The sequence below is a fragment of the Cervus canadensis genome, chromosome 22 (genome assembly GCF_019320065.1).
Source record: "Cervus canadensis isolate Bull #8, Minnesota chromosome 22, ASM1932006v1, whole genome shotgun sequence".
Lineage (NCBI taxonomy): Eukaryota > Metazoa > Chordata > Mammalia > Artiodactyla > Cervidae > Cervus > Cervus canadensis.
This window is the reverse complement of record NC_057407.1, coordinates 5429078-5447106: the sequence shown is the minus strand read 5'-3', so window position 1 is coordinate 5447106 and position 18029 is coordinate 5429078. Positions and strand designations below refer to the sequence as shown.

General features: G+C 49.9%; 1 protein-coding gene across 3 annotated transcripts in view; it reads left to right on the top strand.

Moving 5' to 3' along the window:
* The window catches only part of HRH1 (histamine receptor H1), a 142245-nt gene that overhangs the window by 30578 nt on the left and 93638 nt on the right, over nucleotides 1-18029 (top strand). The window contains exon 1 of one of the 3 annotated variants that reach the window (XM_043443027.1): nucleotides 15515-15755. The exons of 1 other annotated variant lie outside the window; for it this stretch is intronic. The gene's annotated coding sequence lies outside the window, so the exon portion shown is untranslated. Of the gene's footprint in view, nucleotides 1-15514; nucleotides 15756-16385; nucleotides 16587-18029 lie in introns of those variants that run through there. One more of the 3 variants, XM_043443025.1, reaches the window with a different exon arrangement.

Below are 18029 nucleotides of genomic sequence, written 5' to 3'. Positions count from 1 at the left end.
GTAGCAGGAGTGAACACCTTGATTGGAACGGGTTTAAGAAAATTGGGAGAGAGGCATCAGCTAAAAAATGAGTCTACAGCCTGAAAGTAGACAGTGCTTTATTCAGTGGGAAGATCTTAGGACTTCAGGCCCGGGAGACAGCATCTCAAGGGGCCCTGGGAGACTGCTCAGAGGAGGTGGGGGAAGGAGTCAGGATATACAGAAGCTTGTAACAAAGGAGGGCAGGCAGTCTGAACATCAAAGATTACTGTTAATTAAGGAAAACCAGAAGTCTCTTCCATGTATGGGAAGATGCAAGAGTCGGGGATTATTGAAGTCATCCCTTTCATATGCGTCTCAGCTATCTGGGGCCAGCATCGATCATGTTTTTTGATTTCTCCATCCCCGCCCCACCACCACCCAGCTCCTCAGCAATCATTGGGTGGGGCAGGGCGGGGAGGAGAGGTGGTACCTACTGGATCATAGGCTCTGTTTTCCCTTTTGGGAGCCCTTGTTCACATTTGGAGGCCCGAAATCGCTGATGGCTGTTACATCCTAGTTTGTTGATACGGCAAGAGGCATTTCATTTCACAGAGGAATTGGAAAGACTGAGGCTGGAGAGCACCTTTGAAAAGGGGAGTGTGGAAGTTAGTTGGTTGTGGGCCCCCAGTGACCTTGCCTCCTGCTGTTCAAGTCCTGGTGTAGCCCTTACCCTCACAGCTAGGCTGTCCCTGTGATTGGCTTTAGCCAGCAGAATGTGGCAAAAGCCACACTGGGCCAGTTCCAGGCCTAGGCCTTAAGGAGGCCTGGCAGCTTTTGCACTTTAGGAACCAGGCCACGTGGAGGGGAGAATGGAGGCCTTGGGCTCTACAGGCCAAACTGAGATCCAGCCAACAGCCAGCACCAACCGTGGACCTGGTGACATCCTAGCCCAGTGGAGCCTACAGCCCCAACTGATACAACGTGAAACCAAATAACCACCCATCTAAGCCCCTTCTACCCACCAACTGTTGCTTTTCATTTGCTCAGTTGTGTCCAACTCTTTGTGACCCCATGGACTGCAGCACGCCAGGCTTCCCTGTCCTTCACCATCTCCTAGTTTGCTCAAACTCATGCCCATTGAGTCGGTGATGCCATCCAACCATCTCATCCTCTGTCATCCCCTTCCCCTCCTGCCCTCAATCTTTCCCAGCATCGGGATCTTTTCCAATGAGTCAGCTCTTCTCATCACGTGGCCAATGTATTGGAGCTTCAGCTTCAGCATCAGTCCTTCCAATTAATATTCAGGACTGATTTCCTTTAGGATGGACTGATTTGATCCCCTTGCAGTCCCAGAGACTCTCAAGAGTCTACTCCAGCACCACAGTTCGAAAACATCAGTTCTTTGGCATTCAGCCTTCTTTATGGTCCAGTTCTCACATCTATAAATGACTACTGGAAAAACCATAGCTTTGACTAAACAGACCTTTGTCAGCAAAATAATGTCTTTGCTTTTTAATATGCTGTCTAGGTTTGTCATAGCTTTCCTTCCAAGGAGCAAGCATCTTTTAATTTCATGGCTGCAGTTACCATCTGCAATGATTTTGGAGCCCAAGAAAATAAAACTGATGAGATAATAAAAGGGTGATGGTTTGAAAGCCACCAAGTTTGGGGTGGACTGTTACATAGCAATAACTAACCCGACAGGGAGACATGAAGGAGTAGCTGGAAGGGGAAGAGGAGTCAAGAAGATTGTTTTGCTGCTCTTGTTGTTTTAAGGATGGGGAAATAACGGTGTGTTTGTATGCTTAGGAGAATGATCCACAGGAGGTTAAAAATGATGCTATGAAAGAAGAGAGAGCATTGCTGGAGAGACGTCCTTGAGCAGAGGAAGGGAGTGGGGTCCAACACACAACACAGATGTGCAAGAGTCAGGTCAGCTCACCGGTGGCAGTGGGTAGGCAGGATGAGAATCGGGTGGAGATGCTGGTGAGAAGGTGGGTGCGTGGTGGGTCTGTGGATGTTCTGACTGCTTTGAGTGGGGTCCAACACACAACACAGATGTGCAAGAGTCAGGTCAGCTCACCGGTGGCAGTGGGTAGGCAGGATGAGAATCGGGTGGAGATGCTGGTGAGAAGGTGGGTGCGTGGTGGGTCTGTGGATGTTCTGACTGCTTTGATGAGCTCAGTGAACAGGAAGCCAAGATTGGGGACTGGGGAGGAGGCACAGAAACATTTAGAGAGCCAAGGAGTGAATGAATGGGGAGGTCGAGTCCAACTGCCAGGCAGCGCGGAGGGCTCTCTTAACATTCAAGGTCATGAGTTTAAGGCGAGCACAGCCAGAACGCTTGCGAGCTCTTCTCCAGCCTGCTCCAGCAGCAGCTGCGCGGGGGTGGAGGCCGGGGCTGCTGAGAGTGGGACACGGCCAGGGTTGGCGGCTTGGCCAAGTGAGCGTGGAAAACAGACATGATGAGTGAGGAAATAAAGACCTGAGGAACAGGAAGCTCAGATCAAAAAGCTCAAGACCAGCAGTGCAATGGGAAAGCAGACCACGGAGTGGAAGGGAAGGAAGAAGGAAAGCAAGAAGGGAACACGCTCGGGTTTTGGATCCACATTATCAGGCGATTGCACCCAAGTGTGGATGGGTTGCACATCACGCCCAGGGAACACATTTTGATGGAAGGGCAGGCAGGGAGCCGGGAGGGTGCCGGGAGCCTGGGGCAGGTGACAGGTGACAGCTAACACACCTGCCAGCACCGCCACCCCTCACATCCGCCCCCACCCCGCCCTGAGACAAACAGGCTCCTTTGTAATTCGCTTTCTGTTGTATTTACCCTCAGACAGAGGCTCTGTCCCTCCTCTCCGTCTCCCTCTGGCCTCTGAACCTCCCCCTCCCAGGTTTCAGGGCTGAAACCCCGGGAACCTTCTCTCCCCAGAACATCCTGAACGGCCAAGTCCAGAGCGCAGAGGCGAGCAGCAGTCCCAGCATCTTGGCAGCCGGAGAGCCAGCCTTGGCTTCCAGGCTGAGAAAGCAAGGTGGTCTGGCCACACACAGCCCAGACCTGTTGACCCCTCACCACAGGCACACCCCAGGATTCTGGGATGAAAGCCAGACCCCATCAGGAGATGGGCTCCCCACACAAGCTCCCACACCTTTCTATATGTCCGCCCAGCCATCAGCTGCCCTCCTGTTCCCAGCAGAATCACCTATTAAAAAATGCAAATGACAGGGCCCCTGCCCCAAGCTGGCAGTAGTATCTAGGGAAGCTTATTTCCTTCAAATTCCCCTGGGATGCCTGCAATGTGGGAGACGCAGGTTTGATCCCTGAGTTGGGAAGATCCCCCTGGAGAAGGGAATGGCTACCCACTCCTGTATTCTTGCCTGGGGAATCCCATGGACAGAGGAGCCTGGTGGGCTACATTCGAGGGGGCCACAAAGGGTCGGATATGAGCGACTAACATCTTCACTTTCTCCCAGTGGTCAAGACACAGTCAAGGTTGAAAAGGGCCTCTTCCTCTCTGTGGGCCTCGGTCTCCGCCGTTTGTTATCAGAGTTAGTCCAGGAGTCTAGACACAGGCTTACGGAGGTGAGGGCTGATGGCTTTTCTAGCTCTTGTTCTGAGGAATCTAAGAGGCTCCAAGAGGGCCGGAGGAATCTGCCTGCCGATGCTTGAGGCTGACTTGGGCTCTCACGCACCTCTCCGGTGCCTCCCAGCAGCCTCTCAGGTGACCAGGGTGAGTCCCAGATGGGCCAGGTGTGAAGGGTGTCACTGCACAGGCGGAGGGGGTTTCCTCCCCTCCCCATCACCCTTCCCCTTATCCACGCAGCTGCTGCCCACCCCGAGATTTCCTCCGGTAAAATCTTCACTGCCAGTCTTTGCATCCCCTACTTCGGGGGCAGGGGTGGGGGAGGCTGGTGGCGGTGTGGGTTCTGTATAGCCTGGAGGCAGGGTGAGTTGGAAAATGGGGAGAAGACTCGATCAGGCTGAGTCACTTCAAGAAGTGGGTGGAGAGACCAGTCCCAGACAAAAGGTCGCTTCCTGTGCATGTTTCATGGCTATAGCCATGGGAACTTGTCAATCAGGGGAGCCCCAGGGTGGATTTTCACTTAAGAAAAGTCACTCCGCTCCTGCCCCGGTGGAGCTTGGGACGGACGGGAAGAAGCCAGCCAGCCGTGAGGTTGCACACGACCAAGAAGCCTGAGCCTGTTCGGGTACCCACCGCCTCGGCTGGGGTGCGGAGAGGAGGAGGAAGGACAGGTGACGGCCGTGGGAGCCGATTGGCTGGCGGCGCGAAGGGGCGGAGTCAAGGGCCCCCGGTGTTTGGCTTGAGAGCCTGATCGATGGAGTGCAGGTATCTTTCAAGGAGATGCGAAAGCGAGGGAAAGGACCATATTATCTCCAGAGTTAAGCCCCTAGTGCCAGGCACGTGCCTGGCAGACCGGCTGTAAAGGTGCTGAGGTGCTTCCATGTCCTCTTGGTGAGACCTGGGCAAGACTGTTTCTGTTTTTGTGGCAGGAAAGTGACCTGGGCTTTGACAGTAGGGTTACTGTCCCCACCGGACCCAAAGGTACTCCGGTGTGACCTAGAAAAAGGCGACTCCCAGAGAATGGGAGAAAATAATTACAAACCAAATGTCTCATATGCATCTAGTGTCTAGAACATATTTAAAAAATTCTTAAGGTCAATACTAAAAAAGCAAACAACCCAGCTGAATTTTTTTTTTAAAAAATGGGCAAAAGATTTGAATAGACCTTTCTCCAGAGAAGACATACAATGGCCAATAAGTATATGCAAAGGTGCTCAACATCATTAGTCATTAGGGAAAAGCAAATCAAAGCCAAAGAGATACAACTTCACACCCATTCAGATGGATGTGTAAAAGGGTGGGGGAAGATAAGTTGGCAAGGATATGCAGAGACTTTAGGATTCTCAGACATTGCTGATGGAAATGTAGAATGCTGCAGCTGCCCTGGAAAACAGGTTGGTGATTCCTCAAAACGTTAAGCATAGAATCACCATTGTGGTGTTGTTGTTTGGGACTTCATGGTGGCTCAGTGGTAAAGAATCCACCTGCTAATGCAAGAGACTTGAGTTAGGTCCCTGGGTTGACAAGATTCCCTGGAGAAGGAAATGGCAACCCATTCCAGTATTCTTGCCTGGGAAACCCAGGGACAGAGGAGCCTGGTGGGCTACAGTCCATGGGGTCACAAAATGATCCAGCAGCTCCATTTCCAGGTATATACCTAAGAGAATAAAAAAGCATAGGTTCATATGAAAACTTGTACAAGAACATTCATAGCAGCATTTTGCATAACAGCCCCAAAGAGGTAACAACCCATGTGTCTATCTACTGAAGAATAAATACACAAAATGTGAAATATCTGTGCAATGGGATACTATACAGCCATAAAAAGGAATGAAGTACCTCGAAAACCTAGATAAACTGAAAACATTATGCTAGGAGAAAGAAGACAGTCACATCAGACAACATTGTGGAGTTGATTTCACTTATATTAAAGTACAGAAGAGGGAAATCTATAGAGACAGAAAGTAGATTAATGGTTGCAAAGGAATGGGGGGAAGAGGAGAATTGGGAAACATAGAGTTATCTTGGGGGTTGATGGAAATGTTCTAGAAATGAAGAGTGGCAATCACTGAACAAAACTGTGAATGTACCGAAGCCACCCAAGAAGTAAAAGAAGCCCTTCTTTCCTTTAGGTATGTGCTTGACTTTGGCACCAGGTCTGAGATTTCTCACTCTGCACAGCCTTCCAACTGAAACTTCAGCAACACAAATTCCCTAATCAAGCCTCTTCCACACACCCAGTCTTGCTCATTCCTGTCACTCCAGCTGTGCTCCCTTTTTTAGTTCACACACCCCAGGAGCCTCCTGGGGACTCACTGTGGCCCCTCAGACCCTCCCTTGCCCACCCTCTCCACTAAGCCACCTTGCATTTCAGAGCCCTGCTCCCCACTCACCTCCTCCTGGAACCTCTCATAGAGGAAGCCCGCTGACCTCCCATCTACCATATGCACTTGTAACAATACCCAGTTGTGCTGGCTTTTATCCTGGGCTTTGCCACTGAAAGCCTGTGTGGCTTTGTGAGAATCACGTCGCTTCCTGGGCCTCAGTGTTCCCCATCTGTAAAATGTACCCTGCCACGTGCCTAAGTCTGCTCGCCTAAACCCGGGTGGTTTAAACAACACAGACTTACCTTCTGTCAGCTCTGGAGGCTGCACTCTGAGGTCAAGGTGCTAGCTTGATTGGATTCTGATGAGACCTCTCTCCCTGGCTGACAGATAGCGGTCTCCTCATAAAAGTGAAAAGTCCAGGTTAGGCTTCAGGTGCGGCTGGATCTAGGAGCCCGGACGGTATCATCAGGCACATAGCTCTCTTTCCTCTGGTGTGGTCACTGCCTCCCTGGGCCGAGTGCTGTGTGCTCACCTCTTCATGGCACCAGGTGCCATTATTTTTGAAATGTTAGTTAGCCTCTGTGGGTTTTTTTTTAAGGAAATTTTGATTTTTAAAAATTGAGGTATAATTTACATATTGCAGAATGCACAAATATTAACAGTTTCACCTGTCCTATACCTGTGTTACCAACCCCAAGATCAGAGTCTTCCAGAACTCACTTTCAGTACCCCTCATGGTCAATGACAGTTGCCCCCCTCTCCCCCAGAGATAACCACTTCTAAAACTATAGATTAGTCCTGGACTTCATATAAGTACGATATATAATCTTTACTCTTTTGTGTTTGGCTTTGTTTATTCTGAATGATGATGTTGATTTTTATGTTTCGTGGACAGCAGTATTTCATATACTTTTATGGTTGTGTGGTATCTGTTAGTATGAACTTAACTAAAATGTGTTTTTGCAAGCTCCTATTGGTAGACATTTGGGTGTTTCAGTTCAGTTCAGTCATTCAGTAGTGTCCAACTCTTTGCAGCCCCATGGACTGCAGCACACCAGGCTTCCCTGTCCAACACCAACTCCTGGAGCTGGCTCAAACTCATGTCCATCGAGTTGGTGATGCCATCCAACCAACTCATCCTCTGTCATCCACTTCTCCCACTGCCTTCAATCTTTCCCAGCATCAGGGTCTTTTCCAATGAGTCAGGTCTTCGCATCAGGTGGCCAAAGTATTGGAGCTTCAGCTTCAGCATCAGTCCTTGCAATGAATATTCATTTCCTTTAGGATTGACTGGTTTGATCTCCTTGCAGCCCAAGGGACTCTCAAGAGTCTTCTCCAACACCACAGTTCAAAAGTATCAGTTCTTTGGGGTTCAACTTTCTTTATGGTCCAACTCTCACAACCAGGATTGTGATTAATTCTTGGGTTGTGTAACTTAACTAAAATGTGTTTTTTCAAGCTCTTGTTGATAAACATTTGGGTTGTTTTCAGCTTGGGGCTTCCCTGATAGCTAAATTGGTAAAGAATCCTCCTGCAAAGCAGGAGACCCCAATTTGATTCCTGGGTCAGGAAGATCCACTGGAGAAGGGATAGGCTACCCACTCCAGTATTCTTGGGCTTCTCTTGTGGCTCAGCTGGTAAAGAATCTGCCTGCAACATGGGAGACCTGGGTTCAATCTCTGAGTTGGGAAGATCCCTGGGAGAAGGGAAAGGCTACCCTTTCCTGAGGTGTGATGACACACCTCAGACACTCCCCATAAGATCCACAGAATGGAAACACCACCCCCAGAGAAATGGGAAAATCTCAACTTGCCTGAGATTAAGGTTTCCCACCCCATATGAGAGATCATAGCCGAGACTGAGCTTATTTAACCAAAATAAAGTTACCTTTCTTGCTCACCTGAGTTTGTGGCCTGAACTTGGACCACTGTTCCACTTCCCATACTGTATTATGCTCATCTTTTTATTTTTCCTTTCCTCTCCTTGAGACTGTGAGCAACTGGAGGCCAGGGATAAGGTCTGATCCTTCCTGGAATCAGCAACCTCCTGGCCCAGTACCTGGCTCAGAGCAGGGGCTTGGTGAAGATTTGTTAAATGTTGATTGTAAGCTCCCTGACAGCAGGAAGAGAAAGGGGGCTCTGTAGCTGGGCACTCAGTGTGGGTGGTGCTCTGTGCTGTGTTATCTACACTGGCTGCCCTTAGCGATCAGACTATGATTATCCCAATTTGCAGATAAGCACATTAACAGCCAGCCTTTACTGAGCACTCACCAGGCACCAGGCACATTATATTAACTCACATAATCCTCACTACAACCTGATGCAGCTGATACTACGATTACCCCCCATTTTACAGATGGGGAAACTGAGGCATAGAGCAATGAAGTGACTGTGATGGGGTTTGAATCCAGGCCGCATGATTCCAACACCCCTCTGCCCATTCCCTGCCCTACGCCCATGCTCCCTTCTTGGTCCACTCTTCCTCCTTAATCCCTGCCCATCTCATTGGCAAACTCCCTTCACAACCTCCATGCCTATTCTGACTTCTTTGATGCTCAAAAATGGAAATACTCACTCTTTCCTCACTCACTCCTTTGCTCCTGTAACATTTTACTTTTAGGATTTGTATAAATTGAGACTTTCTTTATTTGCATGAAAGAAAAATATCCTAAATAATAGTGGCATAAGAAATAAGATGATTATTTCTCTCCTGTGTGAAGTAAGTATAAACATAGAAATACAGGACTGATAGAGCAGCTACATGGTGTTGGTGACTAAGGCTATTTTTATCTGTTCCATCATCCTAGTATGGGGGTCCCTTCACAGGTCAAAAGGATTACTAAAGCTCCAGCCATTGCGTCATATTCCGAGCAGCAGAAAAAAAGGGAAGATTTGCTGTTCCCTTTAAAAAGACGTCCCAGAAACCCCCAGAACATTTCCTCTTACATCTCATGGACCAAAATTTTGTCACATGACCACAACTCACTGTAAGGGAGGCTGGAAAATACGATCTTTTAGTTGGATGTTGAAAGAATAGCTATTAAGAAGAAAACCACAATCTCTGCCATGTCATTATTTAGCATTTATCACATCATATGTGGGATGGTTTATCTGAATAACTGTTTCCACAGCCAGAATTTCTTGAGGGCAGATTCTTGTCATCTTCATCCTCATCTCCCAAAGTCTAGCACACATTGGAGATACTTGGAACAGAGGATTAGGTAGCTAGTTATTACATTTCTTTGGATGCCTTGAGGCCCACTGCATGGTTCTCTGCCCACAACAAGCCTCCAATAATTGTTGAATTGAAATGAATTTAAATCATCTTGGCCTCCAAGTCCTCATTTTCAAAATGGGTATAAATGACCTCAAAAGTCAATCCCAGTTTGGACACACTCAGTGTCCATTGTATAAAACTGGAAATATTTATGTTAAAAAATGAAAACCTCAGTAATTAGGCAGTATGTATAGCTTTTGCTCTTTTTCTTTCTTCTTCATGAACACACACACACACATATATATACATACATATACACTTTGCATATAAATAGAACCCACTTTACACACCATTCTATAACTACTTGTTTTACTTACTAACATATGGAGGGACTTCTGCTTCTGCCTGTGACAAACTAACTTGTAGAGAGAGATCAACCCTCTCAATAAACAGCAAGAAGACCTAGATAAAATGGGTGAAAAGAAAATTAAAATCTGTTGCTGCTGCTGCGGCTGCTAAGTCACTTCAGTCGTGTCCGACTCTGTGTGACCCCATAGACGGCAGCCCACCAGGCTCCCCTGTCCCTGGGATTCTCCAGGCAAGAACACTGGAGTGGGTTGCCATTTCCTTCTCCAATGCATGAAAGTGAAAAGTGAAAGTGAAGTCGCTCAGTTGTGTCCGACTCTCAGTGACCCCATGGACTGCAGCCCACCAGGCTCCTCCGTCCATGGGATTCTCCAGGCAAGAGTACTGGAGTGGGGTGCCATTGCCCTCTCCATAAAATCTGTTAGAAGGCTTCAAAGAGCTATCCAGGAAGCCAGGAGTTGAGTGCTGGAAATCCCAGAGTATGAGAGCCGCGTGCTTCCGCATGAATCTGCCAATTTCAAAGTAGCTGGATAAAGAGACTGAGCAGAAGGCATGTGCTGAGACCCAGGCCAGGCCGAGTTTTCCGCAGTCTTACGGTCTGGAGAGACGAAAATAATTTATGAACGTTCAGTGGAGCGCACAGGCTCATCCACGGTAGAATTCACAGGTTGGAAAGAACTCCGGAGATGACGTGACCAAGCACTTCATTTTGTGGATGTAGCAGCTGAGGCCCAGAGATGCTGAGTGAGTCTCCCAGGGTCACACAGCAAATGGGCAGGGCCTCCTGGTGCAACCTTCTTGCACCATATTGCTCTGTAGCTGTTGCTGCTCTCCCAACCATCAGCTCCCCATTTGTTTCCACAGATAGCCTGAGAGAGAGACAGAGGGAGAAAGATCAGTTTAACCTCATTTCTGATGGTGAGTTTTAATAAGTAAAAGTGCTTTTTTTAAAAAGGAAACCAGCAAAAATCTCTTTGTAAAAACTACTGGGCATTTTTCCTAGTTAACAAAGTAATACAAATTTATTAATGAAATGTTAGAAAAATATACAGGTACGTGAAAACCAAGAGCACCCACAAGTTTTTCTCTCCTTCCTGCCTATCCCTTACAACCACTGTAAGCTTTTTAACACATAAATTGGTGTATTTCTTAACAAAATGAGTTTATAACTTGGTATCTTTTAAGGTTCTACTATTTTTTAAATAAATTTACTTTTTAATTGAAGGATAATTGCTTTATAGAATTTTGTTGTTTTCTGTCAAACCTCATTTTAACATTCATATTATAATCAGTTTTCACATAATTCTATATGATGTAGTACAATCTTATCTGTATAATAGTTTACTCTATCGATATGAGGGTGTGCGTGGTAAGTCTCTTCAGTCATGTCTGACTCTTTGCAACCCCATGGACTGTACCCCGCCAGGCTCCTCTGTCCATGGGATCCTCCAGGCAAGAATACTGGAGTGGGTTGCCATTCCCTTCTCCAGGGGATCTTCCCGATCCAAGAATTGAACCCATGTCTCTTATGTCTTCTGCTTTGGCAGGTGGGCTTTTTCTTTTTTTTTTTAACCACTAGTGCCACCTGGGAACCATAATTAAATTAACCAATCCCCTGTGGTTGGACATTTGGATTAATTTCAGTCTTTTACTACAACGTACAGTCCTGCAATGAATTGCTTTATGCCTATCTTGGTGATATCCATGGTTATTTTCTCAGGAAAACTTTGTAGGGTATGGAATAATAGTCTGAACATTTTTAAAGATATCATCATCTGGCTCCAAATTACCCTCCGGGGAAGGCCGTAGCAATGCTCACTCCCCGCAGCAGTGCGTATAGCAAACCAATGTGCTTCACTTGACTGGGGATGGAGGGAGCAATCTGGTCATTCCAGCCAGATGTGTGTGAGTCTGGCCCCCGCTTCCTTTAAATAGATCGCTTCACAGCATGCCAGCCTAACTATATTTAGAGTGGAGAAGTCAGACGACCCGCCCAACGTTGGAAACCCTCAAGCCGAGTCAAGGGCCAAATTGAAAGGGTCAATATTGACAGCTCTAAATCACACTCTGGCTACTTGGTCCACTTTGGTCCTGAAGGAGGCACGTCCCCTCTCACAAACAGAGCCGGAAATTAAACAAGGGAAGGGCCATGTTGCCTACTTGGGGCAGCCGTAGGAAATATGACCACCTGGATCTCTCAGCCTCCTGAGTGCAGAGTCCCCAGAGGAGATGGCCGAGTTCATCATGTGATGGGCAGGGGGCTGGACCGGCACTCTGCCAGGTCCACCAGCCCACAGCTTGCTGCGCGGTCTGGGATCCCAACATGAGTGGCATCATTTCCGCTGGGTCTTCAGAGTGTTGCCTCTTTCCCACCTCCCCTCTGCACATGCAAGAGAACTCCGGTGGCTCAGAGGGGATCTCAAAGTTCTCAGCTAAGACTTTCACCGAGATTTGTTCCAGGTCAAAAGACACAGGTTGGATGACTGCTTGGCTGGTTGTTGGGTTACCCTGGGCAAGTCCCTTCTCGTCTCTGGAGCTTCTTAGCCTCCGCATGTGAACCAGGAAGCTGGTGGCCTGGGTTTGGTGGGATGCGTATCCTGTTTCCCAGAGGAGAGGGAAGAGGGAGGGACTCAGTTCCTGAGTACCCACCAGAGCCATACACTTTGCAGACACACACGTATTTAACATACAAGGGCTCTGTGAGGAAGCAGACATCTGTGCCTGTCCAGCACCATGCCCCCTTATTCTGCTAATAGCACCCTGATTTTCTTTTCTTTTTAAATATTATTTTTGGCTGTGATTGGCCTTCGTTGCTGCGGGCAGGCTTTCTCTAGCTGCAGTGAGCAGGGGCTACTCTTTGTTGTGGGGCAAGGGCTTCTCACTGGGTTGGTTTCTCTTGTTGCGGAGCACGACCTCTAAGCACGTGGGCTTGAGTAGGTGTGGTGCACAGGCTTAGCTGCCGCATGGCCTGTGGAATCTTCCCAGACCAGGGATCAAACCTGTGTCCCCTGCATCGGCAGATAGATTCTTAGCCCCTGGGCCACCAGGGAAGCCCCACCCTGATTTCCTTTTATAGAACCATCTCTCACCCATTTCTAGTCCTGGTGACTTGGGGAGGACTGACCCCCCTCTCCCACTCCGGTTATAGGCATGTGACGCAGGTTTGGCCAATCACAGCAACCATGATGGTTTCAGGCTGGGCATGTGACTCAAGCCAGGCCAATGGGAGTCAGATCTAGGATGTTTGCTGGAGGTTTGGAGAAGGAAGTGATCTCTTGGCTTGAGGCTGCTTAATGGGCCATTTCTGCCTCCCTATGGAGAGACCTGGGCTTCCCAAGTGGCTCGTGGTAAAGAATCCACCTGCTAAGCAGGAGATGTGGGTTTGATCCCTGGGTCAGGAAGATTCCCTGGAGAAGGAAATGGCAACCCACTCCAGTATTCTTGCCTGGAGAATTCCATGGACAGAGGAGCCTGGCGGGCTACAGTCCATGAGGTCAGGAAGAGTTGGACACGGCTGAGCAACTAAACAGCAGCAGCATAAAGAGATCTAGCCTGCTGATAAAACTGATGCAAAAATAAAAAACAGTCAAGGGACTTCCCTGGTGGTCCGTTGGCTGGGACTCCACCCTGGGATTCGATCCCTGATTAGGGAACTCGATCCCACATGCTGCAACTAAGAGTTCACCTGTTGCAACTAAAAAATCCCACATCCCTCAACTAAGGCCTGGAGCAGCTAAATAAATAAATATTTTTAAAAAGAAGAAGAAAACAGTCAAGAGATAGAGGCAGATTTATGACAATTTCCCTTGAGCTTCTGGCATGGACTATGTCTGAATCCAGAATGACTTCCTGCATTTTTCAGCTTAAAGCCCCTTTGGGCTAAAGCTGGTTACAATTGGGTTTAATGTATCCTGCTACCAAAAGATCATCACTAAAATCCTAGGCGTAGCATAGGCCTTATTATTCTCATTTTACAGGTGAGGAAACAGGCTCAGAGAAGCAAAGTAAGCAGAGAACTAACAAGTGGCAGAACAGATATTTTTAGTCAACTTCTTTTTAAAAATTATAGTTAACTTACAGAGTTCCCTCCATCCCTGGGTCGAGAAGATCCCCTAGAGAAGGGAATGCAACCCACTCCAGTATTCTTGCCTGGAGAATTCCATGGACAGAGGAACCTGGTGGGCTACAGTCCATGGGGTTGCAAAGAGTTGGATACTAACTCTTTAGTTAGTTAGTTAGTGAGCGACTCACACACACACACATAGTTAACTTACAATGTTCTGTTAATTTGAAGTATACAGCAAAGATTCAGTTACACATATTTTCTTTTTCAGATTCTTTTCCATTATAAGTTATTACAAGATAGTAGATATAGTTCCCTGTGCCGTACTGTAGGTCTGGGTTTTTTACCTATTTTACGTGTAGTAGTATATATATGTTAAATCCCAAACTTGTAATTTATCTCTGTTTCTTTTTAATCCATACCTCTAGTCTCTACTCAGAATCACTACTCAAGTGATTCCTCCTTTTTAGTTTTCTTTCACAAACCACAGAAGTAAAAGAGGCTTCTGGATCCAGGTTGATCCAGGTTCCAGACCTGCTTCAGCTGCTTTCTACCTGTCTGATCTTGAGGTTACTCACTGGCTGTATTTACTAAACCCATCTCCTCATCTCTTTGTTCCTCAGTTTTCTCATCTGCAGAATGGGATGTTAATAGTATCTACCTTATAGGACTGTTGTGAATAGACAAAATAGATTGTGTAACACTTTTGGACTAGCTTGGCAAGCAGTAAGTGTGACCCTAGGGCTGGCTATTATTTTTCTTCTGCTGCCTATATATTCTTAGTAAGTTGGCTACTCCCTCTCCACCCCACACACCCAGGATATGGCCTGAGTTATCTCATGATACATCAGTTTCAAATGCCATAAGAAAACGAAACACACCCTGGTCATGAGGGACTTCAATTAATGTCTGATGTGCTGTTTTTCAAATATTGATGTTTCTCAAAATGCTGATCACTGTGGGCTTTAGTAGGTCTAAAACCAGCCCAGGAAGTGAAACTTTGCGGAGGAATTCCAAATAATCAAGCCTTTGCTGAATTGCAGAAAGGCGAGAGGGGATGGATATGGACCCAGCCATTTCCGAGGTTTTTTTTCCCCCCCCTTCATTCCTATCAGCCCTACAGCTGTGGAGAGCAGAAATGCATTTCCTCTGGAGTTTATAACAGTTGCTACCACAAGTGCTCTCTCAGTTCCAAAGGGTGCAAGAGACTGGTAAAGTATAAAATATGGAGGCCCTGGAGAATCACCAGGGAATGGAGGGGGCTTACTGTGGACTCAGGGTGGGTCCTGGTGGTGGGGCTACGTTAAGTCACAGGGGGCCAGTCAGAGGAACACGTGGGAAATCCACTGCCTCTCTGTTTCATAAAAGTCAGAGTAACATGGTCTGCCAGTTACCCAGAATCCAAAGTCTCCTCTTTCCCCTCAAATCCCCACCATGTAGACAGGCTCAGTGATCTATGAGCTACCATTTATATCCTTTACATAAATGATCTTGTGGAACTTTCCGGCAGCCCTATTGAGACGAAAATTACAGTACAATAATTATGACTCTGGATCTTGGAGCCAGGCTGCATCGGTTAGGCTCCTAGTTCTTCTGTGTGACCTTGAGTAATTTACTTAGCTTCTCTGTACCCTAGTTCTCTTCTCTGCAAAAGAGTGATAATAGTTCCCGTTTATTCAGGGCCGATTATGAGGACTGAATGGGTAAGTACTTGCAGCATTTAGAAAGGTGCATGGCACAAAGACAGCTGTTTTTACTAACCCTCACTTTACAGATGTGGAACCTGAGGTGGGAAAGCCAGATCACCCCCGGACCATACACAGCTCATGAAGCTGGGCCTCAAACTCAGTCTGCACCATTTCACTTCCTCTGAGTGGAATTTCCCTGCACTCAATGGAGGCTAAGATATCCCCATGAAACAGCCCCAAACCCACACCCAGCCACACCTCCTACTATTTTTTTTTTTTTTTTGGCCCTGCAGCGGGGTATGCGCGGATCTTAGTTCCCAGGACCTGGGATCAAATTCATGCTGTCTTGCAGTGAAAGCGTCGGTCCTAACCACTGGACCACCAAGGAAGTCCCTCCCTCCTTCCAAACAACCATCTCCCCTGCTAAGTCTGGGTGACTCTTTTGGAGTGTTGAGATAAGATACCAGTTGAGTGGTTCCAGTGGAGTTTTCCTGGCACTGAGGAAAGGGAGAGAATTCTGCTTCTTCGGTCCCCCGGATGAAGGCAGCGGGTAAGAATTCTCAGGCTCCCGGCGTCACGAGCAGAGGAGACCTGCAGAGGAATCACCCCCACCTCCCACCCCCATCCTTAGGATGCTAATAGGAACTCACTGAATTTTGAAACTTGAGCTCATCTGAGCAGCTGGAGAGAAACAGCTGGCGGGCGTGGAGAGGTGGAGTTCTAGACCTGGGGGTGGGGGGCGTCTCTAGACCCCCGTGGAGCCTCTGGGGGTGGGGTGCCTATCTGTCAGTCTTCGTCCACGGCGGCGCCCCTTCGTCTCTTCCTCGATCGGCCTCTCCTGCAGGGCCGTGGGGGACCGAAGTGTCACTGGAGGTCGGTGTCAGTCGGGCTGTGGTTCACGTGGCCGAGCGGCAACGCAGCGCCGACTCTCCGGCTCCGGGCCTCCTCGGGCTGACTTACCTCTGTGCGTGCGCCCTCAGGTGTGCGCGGGGCGGAGGGAGTTCTCGCCAAGCTTCTGAGCCTCCTTTCCCCGCTCCCTCCCCACCCAAGGAGCCTCGCCCCCGGGCCGGGCCCGAAGCAGGGGCGCTCCGGAGGCGCCGCTCGGTCCCCGGGGCGGGTGTGGAGGGAGGGAGGGCGCGCCCCTCACGCCGCCTCCAGGCGCGGGGGCGGCCGCGGCGCGCGGAGCCGGAGGCGGGGAGCGGCAGGCGCGGGGCCCGGGTCTCCGCCTCCCGGCCTCCCTCCGGGCTGCCCCCGCGGCGCGGCTCCTCCCCCCGCGCCCCGCCTCCGGGTCGGTTCCCTCGGCGCCGCGCTGCCACCGAGCCCGGAGCAGCCTGGCCGTCGCGGCCGCCGTGCCACCAAACTTTCCCCGGAGCTGGTGCCGGTGAGTCGGAGCGGAGAGCGGGCAGGGCATGGGCAAGGGGCCGGAGTGCGGCGGCGGCGGCGGTGCTGGACGCTGCGCGGCCGGCCGGGCTTGGGTCCGGGCATCCTGGCGGAGCCACGGAGCTCCCCGAGCCGCCGGCGTGGGGTGGGCTCGCTTGGGGGCCCTGGGGGCTGTAGGCGGCGCGGGTAGGGGTCCGCGGCACCCTGATCACCCAGCTCTGGTTCTCCCCCACCGCGACGCGCAGACACCTGTGGCTCTGCCGGGGTTCGCCAGGGTGCGCGCCTGGGGCGGCTGCCTCGGGCTCCTACCGGAGAGACAGGAGAGGGCGAATGTCCAGTTTTCCCAGCCCTGCCCCAGGCTCTGACTTCGATGCTCCCCATCGTTCCAGCCCATCTCTTGAGTGCGCTGAGTGTGCCAGGCACGGGGTTATCCCTCATCTCTTCGGGTTCTGCCTGTAACTCGATGATCCGGTATTATGATACCCATTTTACAGACGGGGAAAGAGGCTCAGAAGGGGCAAGTTGCGCCCAGGAGCACCAGCCAGTCAAGGAGAGAGCCAGGAGGTTGTGCCCCAGTCCGCCGGACCCAAACCACTTCACCACACGATGCGGTTGAGCCCCAGGTTCAGCATCACCAGGAGAGGGGTGTGTGGGGGGGTGGGGGCGGAGCATGGAGACCACCTTAGCCTTTCCTATGCCCTGGCTGCAAACCCAGGAGGCCGCGGCCACCTCCTCCTCACTGTGGCTCGGGGAGGATCCTTTGGAAAGGTGGGAGACCCTTACGTATCAGGAAGTGGATTCCGGTGGCAGAAGCCCCGTGGGGGCTGCCGTTTCAGGGGAGAGGAACCCAGTTACGGAAGTTAGTCTTCATTTTTCTGGAAGGAGCCGAGGGAGTCAGGAGCTGGGGCTGGAACACAGCAGATCTTCACAGAAACCTCTTTCCCCCTCTGGGTCACTCTGCCCCCTGCCCACCCCGCCCCCCCCACCCCCCATCCAAGGAGTAAGTAAGTGTAGTGGCTCAGTCGTGTCTGGCTCTTTGTGACCCCATGGACTGTAGCCTGCCAGGCTCCTCTGTCCATGCGATTCTCCAGGCAAGAATACTGGAGTGGGTAGCCTATTTCTTATCCAGGGGATCTCCCCAGCCCAGGGATCGAACCTGGGTCTCCTGCGTTACAGGTGGATTCTTACCATCTGAGCCACCCCTCTGCTGCCCAGGGAGACCCCACCCCATCCCGTAATCTCTGAGATATGGGCTCTGCCTGGGAGATGCTCCATGCAGGGCTCCGGTCCTCCAGCAGGGGGCTCCCATCTCAGGCCTGGAGCCCCACAGTGGTGCTAGAAGTAAGTACTCTGTGAACAAGCTCCTCGGGGGCAACGTGCTTGCGGAGCTGATTCCATGGTGGGGGCTAGTGCCCTGTGACTGGCGCCAAGATGGAGCGTGTTT